Source organism: Pholis gunnellus, assembly GCF_910591455.1.
Source record: "Pholis gunnellus genome assembly, chromosome: 15".
NCBI lineage: Eukaryota > Metazoa > Chordata > Actinopteri > Perciformes > Pholidae > Pholis > Pholis gunnellus.
The window spans coordinates 9328293-9341710 of NC_136542.1; the positions used below are offsets into that span (position 1 = coordinate 9328293).

At 43.5% G+C, this 13418-nt stretch overlaps 1 pseudogene across 1 annotated transcript in view; it reads left to right on the top strand.

Annotated features, from left to right (window-relative positions):
• LOC306707289 (parkin coregulated gene protein-like) overlaps positions 1 to 10838 on the top strand; it is a 60986-nt pseudogene extending 50148 nt beyond the window's left edge. The window contains exon 4 of the transcript in view: positions 10687 to 10838. The product of the transcript in view is annotated as a parkin coregulated gene protein-like (transcript). The remainder of the gene's footprint in view (positions 1 to 10686) is intronic.
• Positions 10839 to 13418: the final 2580 nt, after the last annotated feature.

Genomic DNA, 13418 nt, shown 5'->3' on the forward strand with positions numbered 1-13418 from the left:
CACCTGAACCCCGCTTGATTCTCGTCTGGACATGTGCTGCCTTTACGAGAGCGATTCCTCTGAATGCATTCCTCTCTTTGTTGTCTAGGTCATTCCACCTTCAGCAGCCCTGTTTTATCAATTTCCCTGTTTTTCAGATGTCATATATGAGGCCTGCATCTGATTTGCTTGGTAACATCCTGAGCTTATTCTTATCATATTGACTCTTTTCTGCCCTTTTCTATCCCCAACATCCGGCCCAACAATGATTCATGCAGGTGAATATATTGGCAATCCAAGGTTCAGCTGGGAGATGTGTTCAAGCGGCGAGTCTGCTTCGTTCCACAAGCTCTCTGAGCTTTTTTTAGACAACAAAAAAATAAAAAATAAACTAATAAAATGTCAAGAAAGTACATTTTCTTAGACCTTTTTTCCTTGCAAATACAACTATACACCAGGATTAATTACGATGTTAACTCGTCGTAAAACACACTTCCTTCAAACTGGAGAGAAAGACTTTCCACTGTTCCAACAATCACCAACTTTGTTTTGGTCTGCAATATTTGTTTCTCTGTTTATCGATCAATCTACAGTTAACTGAGTGACATTTAAGCAAAAGAGCGTTCACTCACAACCCGATGAAGCTCATGGCCTTGACATGGTGCTGACAAAAGGCTTAGAATGCTTTTAAAGACACGTTAATAATTCCATTACAAACTCATTTGTAGTCTGTTCATTGTTACTGTCATGTAAATACATTAACAATGATATCTTAGAAATCAGAGAAATAATTTAAGTACCCAACCTGGATTACTGGATTTTAATTTGGTACACCTTAATTTGAATTTATTTGAATTTATTTGGGATTTTATACACGATTACTTTATATTCGCAAGCCTCACATTAAATTCATCACAAGCAACACCAGGAAAGTCTCTCCATTAGCAAACACTGTCAACTCCCCCTAATTCCCTCTTCTGTTGTGGCGTTCATAAAATGTCTCCTCGGGAAAACATTAATCTGTTTATCAACACCATTTAGACCACAATCTGAGTATACAAGTACTATTTCTGCATCTAAACTTGCACAGTGGAGGTGTAAATGAAACACAATAGCCACACTGTGTCCAAGCTGTGCTGTGTTGTTTCATTCCAAAGCCACCATTTCCCTGTGGAAGAAAAAAATACAAAAATATGAAAGTAGTTTCCTTGCAACTTAAACATATGCTCTCTGTTCCCATTAAGATGTGTAAATGAAAGAACGGAACGAGGAGCAGCCTCAGCAATGAGCCGGTATCCCCCACGAATGGACACCTGCTACCCGAGCAAAGGTACATCAGCCCAGCTGTTTCCTATGAATATTAATCGCTTCAGTATTAGCTTCTGGTACTGACGATCGCAAGCCACCGGGAATAGGAATAAAAACAGTCCCCGCTTTTTTATGTATTATTTGTGGCAGCCATTAATTTGATGTCCATGTATGCTCAGATCTGAGGAATGAATGATGCTTCAGACGACATTTTCAGACGAACATGCATAAAGGTGGACATTTTCTTTGAGCTGTGACATAACCTTTGATGGGCCTGAGGGATTGAAGCATGCAAACACTTGTCATTGCTTATTGGATTCCTGTCAAACGCGTTAGAAATTAGAAGACAGTCTTTCTGCTGTCATCTGTGAGTAAACATCCGTCTGCTTGATGCAACAAGAGACAACATGATTAGGGGACTTTGCTGCCGGGGATGCTATTATCTGACGTAACCTGTGGGTCACAGGTAACAGGCAAGGCTTGGTGGTATGCTTGCACAGGTTTTTGATGTTTCAGGACCTTCTTTTAAGTGACAGCATCGAATACTTGTTTATTTTGTGATGATGAAAATGTGTCTTCCATTTGTTTTGTATGAATAAAGCAAAAAAAAGATAAAGAACATGTTGACCACTGACTCGATATGGCTCGCGGTGAAATGTTTGCTTGTTGCATTCGAAAGTTGAAAGGCGATGCAATTCCCTGCAATATGTTACTATGTCATTCTGCACCCATTTCACATGGCTTCAGACTCAATCGCAGCGTGCTTTCAGAGCTCTGTGTACATGTTATGTGCCTACACCCTATTAGTGAACCTTTGCATTTCAAAGTGCAGCGCTTGTTTGGCTTGTGCACACTGCACACCGCGGTGGCCTTTAACGCCTGTCCCTGGTGCAGATCGATTTTGTGCCTAGCCAGCAGCCCATTGCTAACCTTGAGGTAAGCTGCCGTAATGAGATCGCATCTGACGGCATTGACTCGCACCTGACAGCACTGACACTCTCCTCCCAGCCAGGGAGAGACACAGACAGAGCAGAGTGGGAAAGGCTAGGTCCTCTGCGGTTGGCGGTACTGTCAAAGGCTTTGATTAGTTTTCTCTTAATTTCACTGTAATATTCACCTTCAAACGAGCTGGGTTTCAGCTAAAGTTATAGCAGTTTTTATCACATTTATTCTGACTTGTATGATTGGAAGAACCGGAATGAAGAACTACAGTCTTCTTTTGTTCACCCATAATCCCAAACTTATATAAAACCTCTCTTGAGAGATGGTATTAGGCATGAGAACGCCAAGGTTTCCGGGGTGGACAGCTGCAGTCTCTTGGTGGGCAGCACAGTGGAATTCAGAGCGTAGATTTGCAGTTTTGCTGTGGTGTTGGTGTGTAGGCAGCATGCCGGGTTACACACGGCCCTCTGTCTGGCCAAAGCTGGGATAAGAAGTACCCTGTCTGTACTTTCTGGCCCAGATCAAAACGTCTGCTACAGCTGGCTGCAAAGATCGTTTGTCACCAACAACACACACGCACGTGTGCACCCTGAAAAATATGTAATCTAATTGAAAATAATTAAAAAGTAGCTGCCCATCCAAGCCATCAGTGGCATATGTACCTGTGAAATAACAAGATGACTCATACCTGGAGGGCTGTGGCAAGCATACTGAAGCTGATTCTCAGATGCATGCATCAGGCTACAATTGGATGAGATGGGGCCGGGATAACCATTATCTGCGTGGTGGTAATTGAAACAATAATGGACATGTTAACAGCTTGGAAAATAGCATTGATCCATCATCTGAGATGAGCCCCTTTTATGCATTAATACCACGACTAAATGCCGCAAACTGATATTGCTCTCGGTCATAGCTAGGTCTACTTGGCTAATTGAAAAAGAAAAGAGCATGGAGAGGCTTTTGTGAGATGTGGAAGCGTGATCCTCCCGCCTTTCCTCTACAGGGCTTTGGAACCCTCCCGCAGCCTTGGATTTCTGGGGAAAGATAAGCCAAAGACACGGCACGGTTTTTGGCAGAAGTGTGGAATTGGAATTCAATTCCTTTATACCTACGTACAAATGTAGACTAGTAAGCCAGTGGGAGCCAGATCGATGGGAATCTAACAGCCTTAGCCCCTGTGCAGCTCAGGAGCATCCTCAGCAGGTTACGTCTTTGTCTCAACCTCGTCTACACCTTTCCTCCGCTCTTACCGTCTGCTGCGCAATCTGATCTTTACACGTTTTCCTCCACCTGGCATACTGCTTTGCTGATGTCCGACTTTCACCCGGTCGAAGTGGCACTGAGCTGCGGCCAGCCTATAGACTGAGCACTGCTGCGCTGGATGAACACATGGAGAATGAGATCACTGACCTACAGCAAAGGTTAGACTTCAGTAAGCATGAGCAGTCAGATGATGGCTGGTGTAAGGGTTGGGGGTTTCATAAACTACTGCTGGCCATAAGCCTGTTGTTTTACTTCTCTGCTCGCAACCTCATGTGGATATCCATGCATGCGTGTGTGTGTGTGTGTGTGTGCGAGTGTATATTGTGATGTGTCGGAAGATCCAGGACTCATTGTGGCTAGCTGTGTTAAGCTGAAATGCTGTTATTGATTACACACAAAGGTTGAGACGGAAAAGCAACAGAATGGGAATGTGCCCAGCTCCAGGTGTGTGTGTGCGTGCGTGCGTGCGTGCATGCGTGTGTGTGGTGGGTGCGTGTGTGTGTGTGTGTGTGTGTGTGTGTGTGTGTGTGTGTGTGTGTGTGTGTGTGTGTGTGTGTGTGTGTGTGTGTGTGTGTGTGTGTGTGTGTGTGTGTGAGAGAGAGAGAGAGAGATCATTATTGTGTAATTGTGAGCCACAGCTGTGCTGTCCGTCAGCCTCTGGGTTATCTACAGGGGAAAAGGGGGTTGGGGACAAAGGCAGAAGGAAATACCCGTGTGAGGGAGAGAACAGAGATTGAGACCACGGTGGTGTAACAAATAAATTGCACTGTGCTATTTTGAAGTACTGGCATTTTACTTGAGTGTTTCCATTTTCAGAGACTTATCGCATCGACTCCATAACATTTCAGAGGGAGATGTTCTTTGAAATTTCTTAAATCTGTTTTTCGATTGTGGCTATATTTATGGTGCTAGAGCAGTGGCAGTAAATGTTGGCATTGGAAAACAAAATGTGGCATTGAGAAAAACTGCACTGATATAATTCCACTGAAAAATATGATGCAGGCGTTAGAAACATTTGTTTATTTTTGTATTCTTCGCATTGTGACGTGTTTTTCAGTTAAAATGTTTAAAAAAAATTGCGTCATGTCACTCTGTTTTCAATGTCAGCTTTCTTTTTCAGTTTCAACTCTTTATGACTGTTTTACCGTGGAGGGGAGGGAGTTTAAATGGAGCGGGCAAGGAGAGCGTGATTTACATATAATCTGCATACTAAGGAGAGAGCCTCAATCTTCTGAAGCCACATTTCGCTCCAAAGCCTTTGGCATCACCACACAGCGAGCATATGATTCCTGGGATTGTTTTAATCCACTGAGGATATGTAGAGTCACAACATTTTTATGAAAGTTCAAGTATGAAATTGTCTAAATGTCTTTTTGATATGACTTTCACGTAACAATAATCGACAGTGAACTGCTTGATATGGTATTAGGCACTTTTTGAGCAAAAATTCATCTGCTTCTCAGCAAACGGTTTTATCATATTAGTGATCTTAGGTGATGTCTTATTTAAGCCTTATTTGTTATCATGTGTAATATAATGACACTATACTTATTACTATACTTATTGTTTGGTAGGCTATATAAAATGTTAGAAGTGATTGCTGAAATCCGAGTCTTTCTGAGTCCCACCAGTACTGTAACTGCATGCATAGAAATCCAAACCATGGATATCTTAACCGCAATTAAGTTAAGTCTGTTTCCCACTGCCATTGTTTTTAACATAGAGCCTAATGTGAGCTATAATAGTTGACGTTAGCTAGCGTTCGCGCTGGTTAAAAAAGGCAAACAGCTGAACTCATGGAAGACATTACCGTGTCCTGACTGTGTGGTCATGCCGGAGGGTTCAGTGCGAGTTGTGGGTCCAGAAGAGTGACATTCTTTCCTTCGTGTGCAGACTTTATGTAAATCATGCTCCCCTCAAACATCGCCTCTATCAGTGACATAGAGTTGAAACTGAAAAAAGAAAATAAGACGAACAAATTTAGACGATAACAGCACTAAACTGTATTTCAATCATCACATTCAATCACGGGTACATACATCAAATGTGACCTCTACATTTATCCCATACTAACATTATATATTACTATATTTACTTCCACCACTGGTCATACTGAACTAAGTCCTCACTCCCTGTCTCCCTGTCTCCCCTGCTCCCTCACTGTGTCTGTCCTTGTCACATGTAATTATAGAGGAACACTTATTCTCTTTCTTCGTGTGTGTGCATCGCCACGTGTACGTGTCTGCATGTGTACAAACAATACCCACAGAAAACGCAACATGCATTCTGCTAGGATATTCTCTTTCACACTGTCTCGCTGCCTTTCTTTTGCAGACACCTGTGGTTAGGAGAACACACACACACACACACACACACACCTGGTGTCTCCCACCTCTCTGCCAGTGTGAGTCTCTTTATGAGAGGCCTGCCTGGCGCCCAACTGTGAGGCCCTTTTAATTAGAGCCCTGCTGTTAAGCACAGGCCTCCCCTCGCGGTCTCCTCCATTCCCCACCACCTCCTCACACCTGCACACCCTCTCTCACACACTCACCACTGTTTTGCTCCTCTCCCTCTCTTTGTTCTTATGACCTGGTTCACACATAGTATCCACACATATCTAGTATTTACTATACATCATCCAAAATCCACATGAGGTTAACATTTTCAAAGGGCCGCTAGGGATCAGATTTTGCTGCAGATAAAAGAGGATACTGCACACTCAAACGTGTTAAAGTAAACTAAGCTGTAAACTAAACGGTGTGACTGTACTGTAATAACACACATCAATGCTGGTGTTAATATTGACATTTCTTACATTTGGTGGGTTGAAAACGGCTCTACACACCGTCTACTGTTTTAAATCAGCCCTAATCTTGTAAGGCATGCGCTGAGATAGAGTCGACCGTTTGGGACTAATCTACGTCATGAAATGAAAGAATGTTAATGCCCTCTAATCAGACCCCCCTCTGTAGCCACAGAGTAGCATTACAATCACAGCACAGACCTGGTCTCTTCTTTCTGTCGACTTGAAACTAAGCCATCAGCACATTACAAAAGCTGGGGAATCCGTGTCAACGACCGATCATCTGGTGAATGTGCTTTCCTACACTGTGACAGTAGAATGTAGATGAAGCAGTACGTTGCTTAAATTGTGCTCATATAGCAGCTGGCTAGTTAGCTAGCTAAATGTTGGTTTGCTTATTTCACCGTGCTTTCAACTTCAACCAGTTAAAAAGGACGAACTTTTGTCTTCAGACTGCACAAACTTCCACACACTCGAAAGTCGAAATGGGAAAGAAAACGTATATATGACATGATCCCTTAATATCTATGCCTTTGGGTCTTCTTGTAATTTTTGTGTATTTTCATTTTCCAAGCTGAATATTAGAAAGTATAACATTTAAATTTGAGACATTTTTAAGCCTAAACAACAATGTTAGTATGAATGAAATTAATTTGAGGGAAAACATTAGAAAACTGCACTTCTATACCTTCTGCTGTCACCAAAGAAAAATAAAAAAGCATCTACCTCCGAGACTATTATGATCAATATTAACTGTGATAATAACTTAACCTACATCCCATTTTTTAAGGAGAGGAAACAAGGAAAAAATGAAATGTTTTCAAGCTGAACAGCAATTTTTTTTAAAATGTCTTTGTTTTAGAAAACTTTGATATAAATGAGAAATTAACATTATGTGCTTAGTCTTACTCTGAGAAAAATTGGGTTGGAGGGTTATCAGTGTGTGTGGTTGGTGATAAGAAAGAATGACAACACATGCACTCGCATTACACCCTCAGCCTTGTAACTTCTGCACAAAGTATTCCTGGCACTCGAGCGGTTCAATCGCACTCGTAACCTTCATTCTTCCGTTTCCTTTTTCAAAGAAGGCCAAACCCCTTTCAAAAAATAAAAATAAAAAAAGAGGTATCTCGCGTTCATTGATTCTCCTCTGCATCTGCCTGCTGTGATCAAACAGCTATTGTGTTGGGGAGCCTCCTCTCTAAGCTGCTTTCCTAAGGAACTTCCACAAGCAGGGGTAAGTTGATTAGAAACAATGGCAGGTCGGTTGATATTGTGTTGAATCAGGAATTCCGAGCTAAACTTCCCAAAGCTGCTGCAGTGTGTGTGTCACCCGGTCCCTGGCAGCAGAGGGGGATTACAGCCACACAACATACACATGATGCATGCTAACCTCGGTCAGAAATCTTAAGCTGGGGGTTGTAGCACAGCTGCCCTTACAGTTGCCATCCATTAAGCTACGGTCCCCAACTGTAAATATCCCCTTAAAAATCGACTCCATAAATTTGAAATTAGTTCGGACGAAAGGCTTAAGCGTTGCCTGCAACTGTGACTGCCTGTCTTCAGCTTGATGTGGGAAGACAGGTTGTTTAGGACCGTGGGGAATGAGAGATGGAGAAAGAGCTGGGTGGAGGAGGAGGAGGAGGGAGGCTGCAGCTGTTGTTGTGCGTAGTTTAGTGTTGGGCTGGTGTGGTTTGGCAGAAATCCCAGCAGACCCCGAGAGGGGCACAGCCCCTGTTGTCTTAATGAAAAGGAGGACGGACGGACGGACGGACAGACCTTTTTGTCTGCCACTGTCCTCGTCTTCCTTCACCCTCAGTGTAGCAAATATCGCTGCACTGAGAATGCTCCACCGTCTGCGTCTGTATCGACCCTTCCTCTCCCTCAAAGGAACAGACAGACAACTCCTGCTCTGGCCCTTTTCCTTGTGTTCACAGAGCAGGAGTTTTTTTATTATGATTGTTTTTAAAGATTTTTTTCTTTCTTCTCTCTCTGTCTGCCCTGGGTTGCAGATATTGCCGTAAGCAGAGGAGAAAAAAGACAGGGAGAGGAGGAATGAAGAAGAAGAAGAAGAGCGAAAGTTATTTTGCTGAAGGACATTTGCAGAGGCAGCTTTTAACACCCTCGCCCCCTTCCTCTCCCTCCCTTTCCCTCTATCCCTGCTTAAACACACTTTTCCCTTTTCTCCTCTTTAAATATTGAGAATCGTTGCAAATTCCTCTGGCCTCTTCCTTTTGATGCTACTGGCCTCCCAACGGCTCAGCATTAGAAATGCACTTGGAAGGGCTGAAACTCTCAGTATAGCAACAGCAACAATTCCCCCTTTGCAGGACCTCCTTGCTCCCCCCCTGCAGGCCCCAGTAAACGGGTCTGAGCTTTGGTGGTTCCCAAGCCGCACCTCTTCTCCGACTCCCCAGGTTCTGCAGTCTGAAGGCCAAAGCTCTCCCTCTGGGCTGGCTTTGGCTGCTCATTTTCACTCTAACAGAGGGTGGCTCTCCACAGGCCTGGCTTTTTAACCTACACCAACACCGACTGTAAGAGTGACTCCTGTCACTTTATTCTTTTACTTGCCTCAACTACACACACACACACACACACACACATACTGCATACTCATTCCTCCCTGATTGCTTTGCCTTTTTCTTTTATTGCTCACATGGCTGCATTTTAGATGCTATTTAAGATTGTGCTAACTAGTAGCGGGCAGACGCCTCTGTTGTGGGTAGCTCACGAATAAAACGCAGCCCGAGTTTAGATACAAGACGAGCTTTTCTCAAAGGCTGCATTCCTGATTCTGTGCTGTTTCTGTTCACGTTTCTCTGAAAGGAAAACAGAAAATAGCTGCTGAATAAAGCCAAATCTGTTTAAGTTGCACTGCATCGAGGCTAACAAACGGTCAAATCGCGGCTGGAGAATTCTCCCCCCGTCGAAAGCAAGTGCTGCAGACTGAGATCATAGACGTGTTGCTGCTTAACAGCCCACTTTATGGGATCGGCTCTCTTTGTGTTTTAATGAGGAGGCCATGGTTGGGTGGAAAGGCAAAGAGAGAGGGAGAGGGAGAGAGAGAGAGAGAAGGTTGAGTCTGATTAGAGACTGGAAAAGACTGAGAAAGTATAAAGGATGGGAGGAAGAAGTCTCTCATCAGTTCTAATTAAGAGTGAAAGAAGGGTCTGAGGGGTCCTACTTACAGTGCTACTGTTAATTTTTTACATCACAGGTACACTTCATGATACACTCTTCTCTTCTCCTCTTCTCTTCTCTCTGCTCAAAAAAATGGTGTCAAATTACCACTTTTTTTCTTTCTTTCATTTTATAACCTCAAGAAATAAATCCACATTTTCTCTCCAGGATATTTAGTAGTTTAGCAGTAGGACATTTTTCGTGAGTGTGTGTGTGTGTGTGTGTGTGTGTGTCTCTATATTTACCTCCCTCTGAAAAGTGTTTTGAGGCCCCAGTGCAATGCCATGAGATTGGCAGTTTGCTGTGTGCTGATAAAGTCACGATCCGTGTGTGTATGTGTGCGTGTGTGTGTGTGTGTGTGTGTGTGTGTGTGTGTGTGTGTGTGTGTGTGTGTGTGTGTGTGTGTGTGTGTGTGTGTGTGTGTGTGTTTAAGTGTGCCTGCTGCTGAAAGGGAGGAAGAAGGAAGGAGCGGAGGTTGGACACCTCAGGAATGTTTTTTCGATAACAAGTTCCCTCAGCGCTCTGCTATTGTAAAATGTTGTGTTTTACTGCACTGTCTACGTATGTGGGTGTGTGTGTGTGTGTGTGTGTGTGTGTGTGTGTGTGTGTGTGTGTATGTGTGTGTCCTCGGGGAGGGGAGTTTCTGCAGCTTTCTTGCCACATTGTGATTGGCCACAAGTGTATTACGCTCTCTGACTCTATTTTTCATTAAACACACATAGAAACACCCGAAAAATGTAATGAACAAAATGTAATTATTGGACATTTGGATACTGTTTAATTTGTTCTTTGTTTCAGATTTAGATTTTTTAATACAGATCCAAACATCAGTCACACACACACATTCCTACTTGTGGAGTGTGACTCCAGGTCACTGCTCATCGTTGTGCAACAGCAGAGCCGTCACTAACTCATACGTCCTTTGCCTCGTTAAACTTTCAGCTAAAACAGTTTGAAAACACTGCTGCCCTCCAGTCCCAGCTGACCACAGCGTTAAAGAAAAGAAAATTCAGTCCGTCCGGTGGATTTGAAGTCAGATGGAAGGATGGCATTTGCCGACTCTGTCCGCAGCAAAGCATTGCAGCGTGGCCACAGGTGGTGCTCTGTGAGCCTTGACATCAAGCTCACAGTCTGCGATGACCCCGACTGAGCCTCAATATCTTTGTTTTTCTCATGCTGTCTGTCTGACTCTGTTTCCTCGTCCCCAGACATCGGAGATGACGAGTACGGCGAGGGGGGAGAGAACATCGGTCAACTGATCGGTGAGACTCTGGAGCTGTTTGAGCGCCACGGAGGAAGGGATGCCTTCCTAAAAATCAAATACATGGTGCCCACCTACCAGTCCTGCATGACCAAATGAGGAGGGGGATTGTTGACTTTAGTCCTTCTGTATCTGCCTCCAACTGTTATCTCATCCCTTTCTGTATCCTAGCCCTAACCCTAGTCCTCTGCTCTGTTCCGCTCCACTTTGCCGAGCTCAAACCCGCTCCTCCCGCCTCTCTACTCTTTTTTTATACTGTTCAACCCATATTAAATTCATTGCAATTCATTCTTTGTGTATCTGTGTATTTATCACTATCACTTGTTAATACAAATGCAAGCTTGACGGAGCAAATTTGCCTCATTGAAATACAAGGATTGTTCATTTATTTTGTTGCTCTCGTGATTTATTTAGCTCGCTGATGAGGAATCCTTGATGCACGGTGACTTTATTTCAATCAGATGAACAATGTAGCACTTTAACAATGTATGAAAACATAGATTTTCCATTGATTTTAAAAGTGCAACTTTTTTTCTTTTGGCTATCAAATGCTTAAAAAGTGTAACTGTAAAAAGTTGGTTCTTTATGCTCCTTCACAGAGAACAGCAGCCGTTGCAAGCTTAAATTTATGTCGGCTCCAGTAGACTCCATTTAATGGTGACACGATTTCAAGGCGGAAAAAGTGTCAGGTCCACAGAAACTTCTCAAACTACTCCTGCAACATTTTTTGCTTTTTACAGCCACCTTCCGAGCCCACAGGGTGTGAGCGCAACTCAAAAGACACATTAGTTTCACTTAGATAATATGTGATATTTTGCAATCCGTGCGATTCCAGTGATGCAGGCCCGACTTTTCTGTCTCAGCCCATAAAATCCTGTTGTACATCTGCACAGTCGTTTGTCCTGCTCTACAACTGCTTCTATTGTGTTATACCACTCTACCCATTCTGTCACAAACCCAGCTGGAGATGGAGCCTGTCTAAACATGCAGCGTAAGATAGGAATGACGACTGACAGCATTCCTTCCGACAACACACATACACTCGATTGGTAACCATGCGTTGAACTCAAATACGTTCCCTTGGATCGGTGCATGTATCTATGTTTTCTTTTGTTAACAACATGTGTGTTTTTTGTATTGTTTATCTAAGCCAGCCAGTACCTCAGTAGGCATCTTTAACCACCCTGTGCAGAAGAAGGCGCTCTCTCCTGCTATCCGTTCTACTGCATTAAAGTCACAGTGGAAACTTCTTCCTTGACACAATGGAAGCTTTCGCAACCATATCCCCCCCCCCCCATACACACACACACACATACACAGAGAGAGAGACACACACTTGCGCATATACATATACAACACTGCAACCGACGAGGGAAACGTATTTGTAATTGATTTCTGACACTCACAAGGACACTTGCACCATCTCTTATTATAAGTCATGTCTCCAGCAAAAGCAACTTTACAGGCCTGCGGAGGAATCTATTCTCAACCAGAAGACAGGTTCATAATGCTCATATTTCAACCTCAGCACATCATGAAAAGAATGTTACTGAATAGCTGTTCCACGCTGCTGAACTCGGTCGTGCTGCCTGATCTGTGCAGTGAAAGATGAAAAGCAGTGCAGCGCGGTACCCTTTCAACACAAAAAGCGTAATTCACCTTAATTACTGCGGCCGCATAATAAAACTAATATGGCAACGTTGCAGGCACATTAAGTAGTGTTAAAGGGAGGTATAATTTCACCTCTGTTCTCACTTGATGAGCTGATCGAACTCCGAACAGCCTGCGGTTCTTTCGAACTGTATCAGTGACGCCCCGCTGTCCCGCTTCACCTGTCCAATTTTACTGAGCCACGGGCTAGCAGCTGGCCAGCAAAGGAGGGAGAGCTTAGAGAGGACAACTAGAAAAAAAGGGGACAGAGCGCAACACGGTGAACATTTTTGTTAAGCTCTTTCTCACAGAACGCTTCAAATATTGTTTTTCAGAACTCGTCAGAAATTGTACTCACAGCTCTCCATCTGTTCATCGTAGTCTTTTGCTTCGAGCCAATGTCATACAAGCCATAATATACACAAATTGCCTAGAATTCACTTCACTTCTTCGCACTTAAAGGGCCAGGCAGTCTGATTGCTTTGGCTCAATTGGGTCACATGACAGGCGCCAATGGGCATTAAATGCTAAATAGTGTCCGTTTCTTCCTCCTCTGAAACCCACTGAAGCTCATTAAGAAAGGTGAATATGGTCTCCAATCAAGAGCTGCGCGCACACCTGCGCATGGCCTAAGCACACACACACACACACACACACACACAATAATGGCAAACAATACCAAACAACAACACCACACTGTAATTGCTCATGCAAGTAATAGAGTGAACTGTGACATGAAAGGGAATGGAGGCAGCCAATGAGGTTATTTGGCCAATCACAGGCATCAACACATGACTGGTCCAGACGTAAAGGCCTGAATGACCAAGCATGACATTACTTGAATATCTCCCTTATCTCGTTCTGTTCTCCGACAAGAACAAAGACCTCAAAAACAAATGTAGCATACAGCAGAAATTGTCCTGATCATCATATTCTAACCCTTTCCCCTTAGTCATAATGAGCAATTGATCATTTTGTGACTGCGGGTGCCCCAACATACACAAGGAAATAAATTGCTTCCCATTCAGA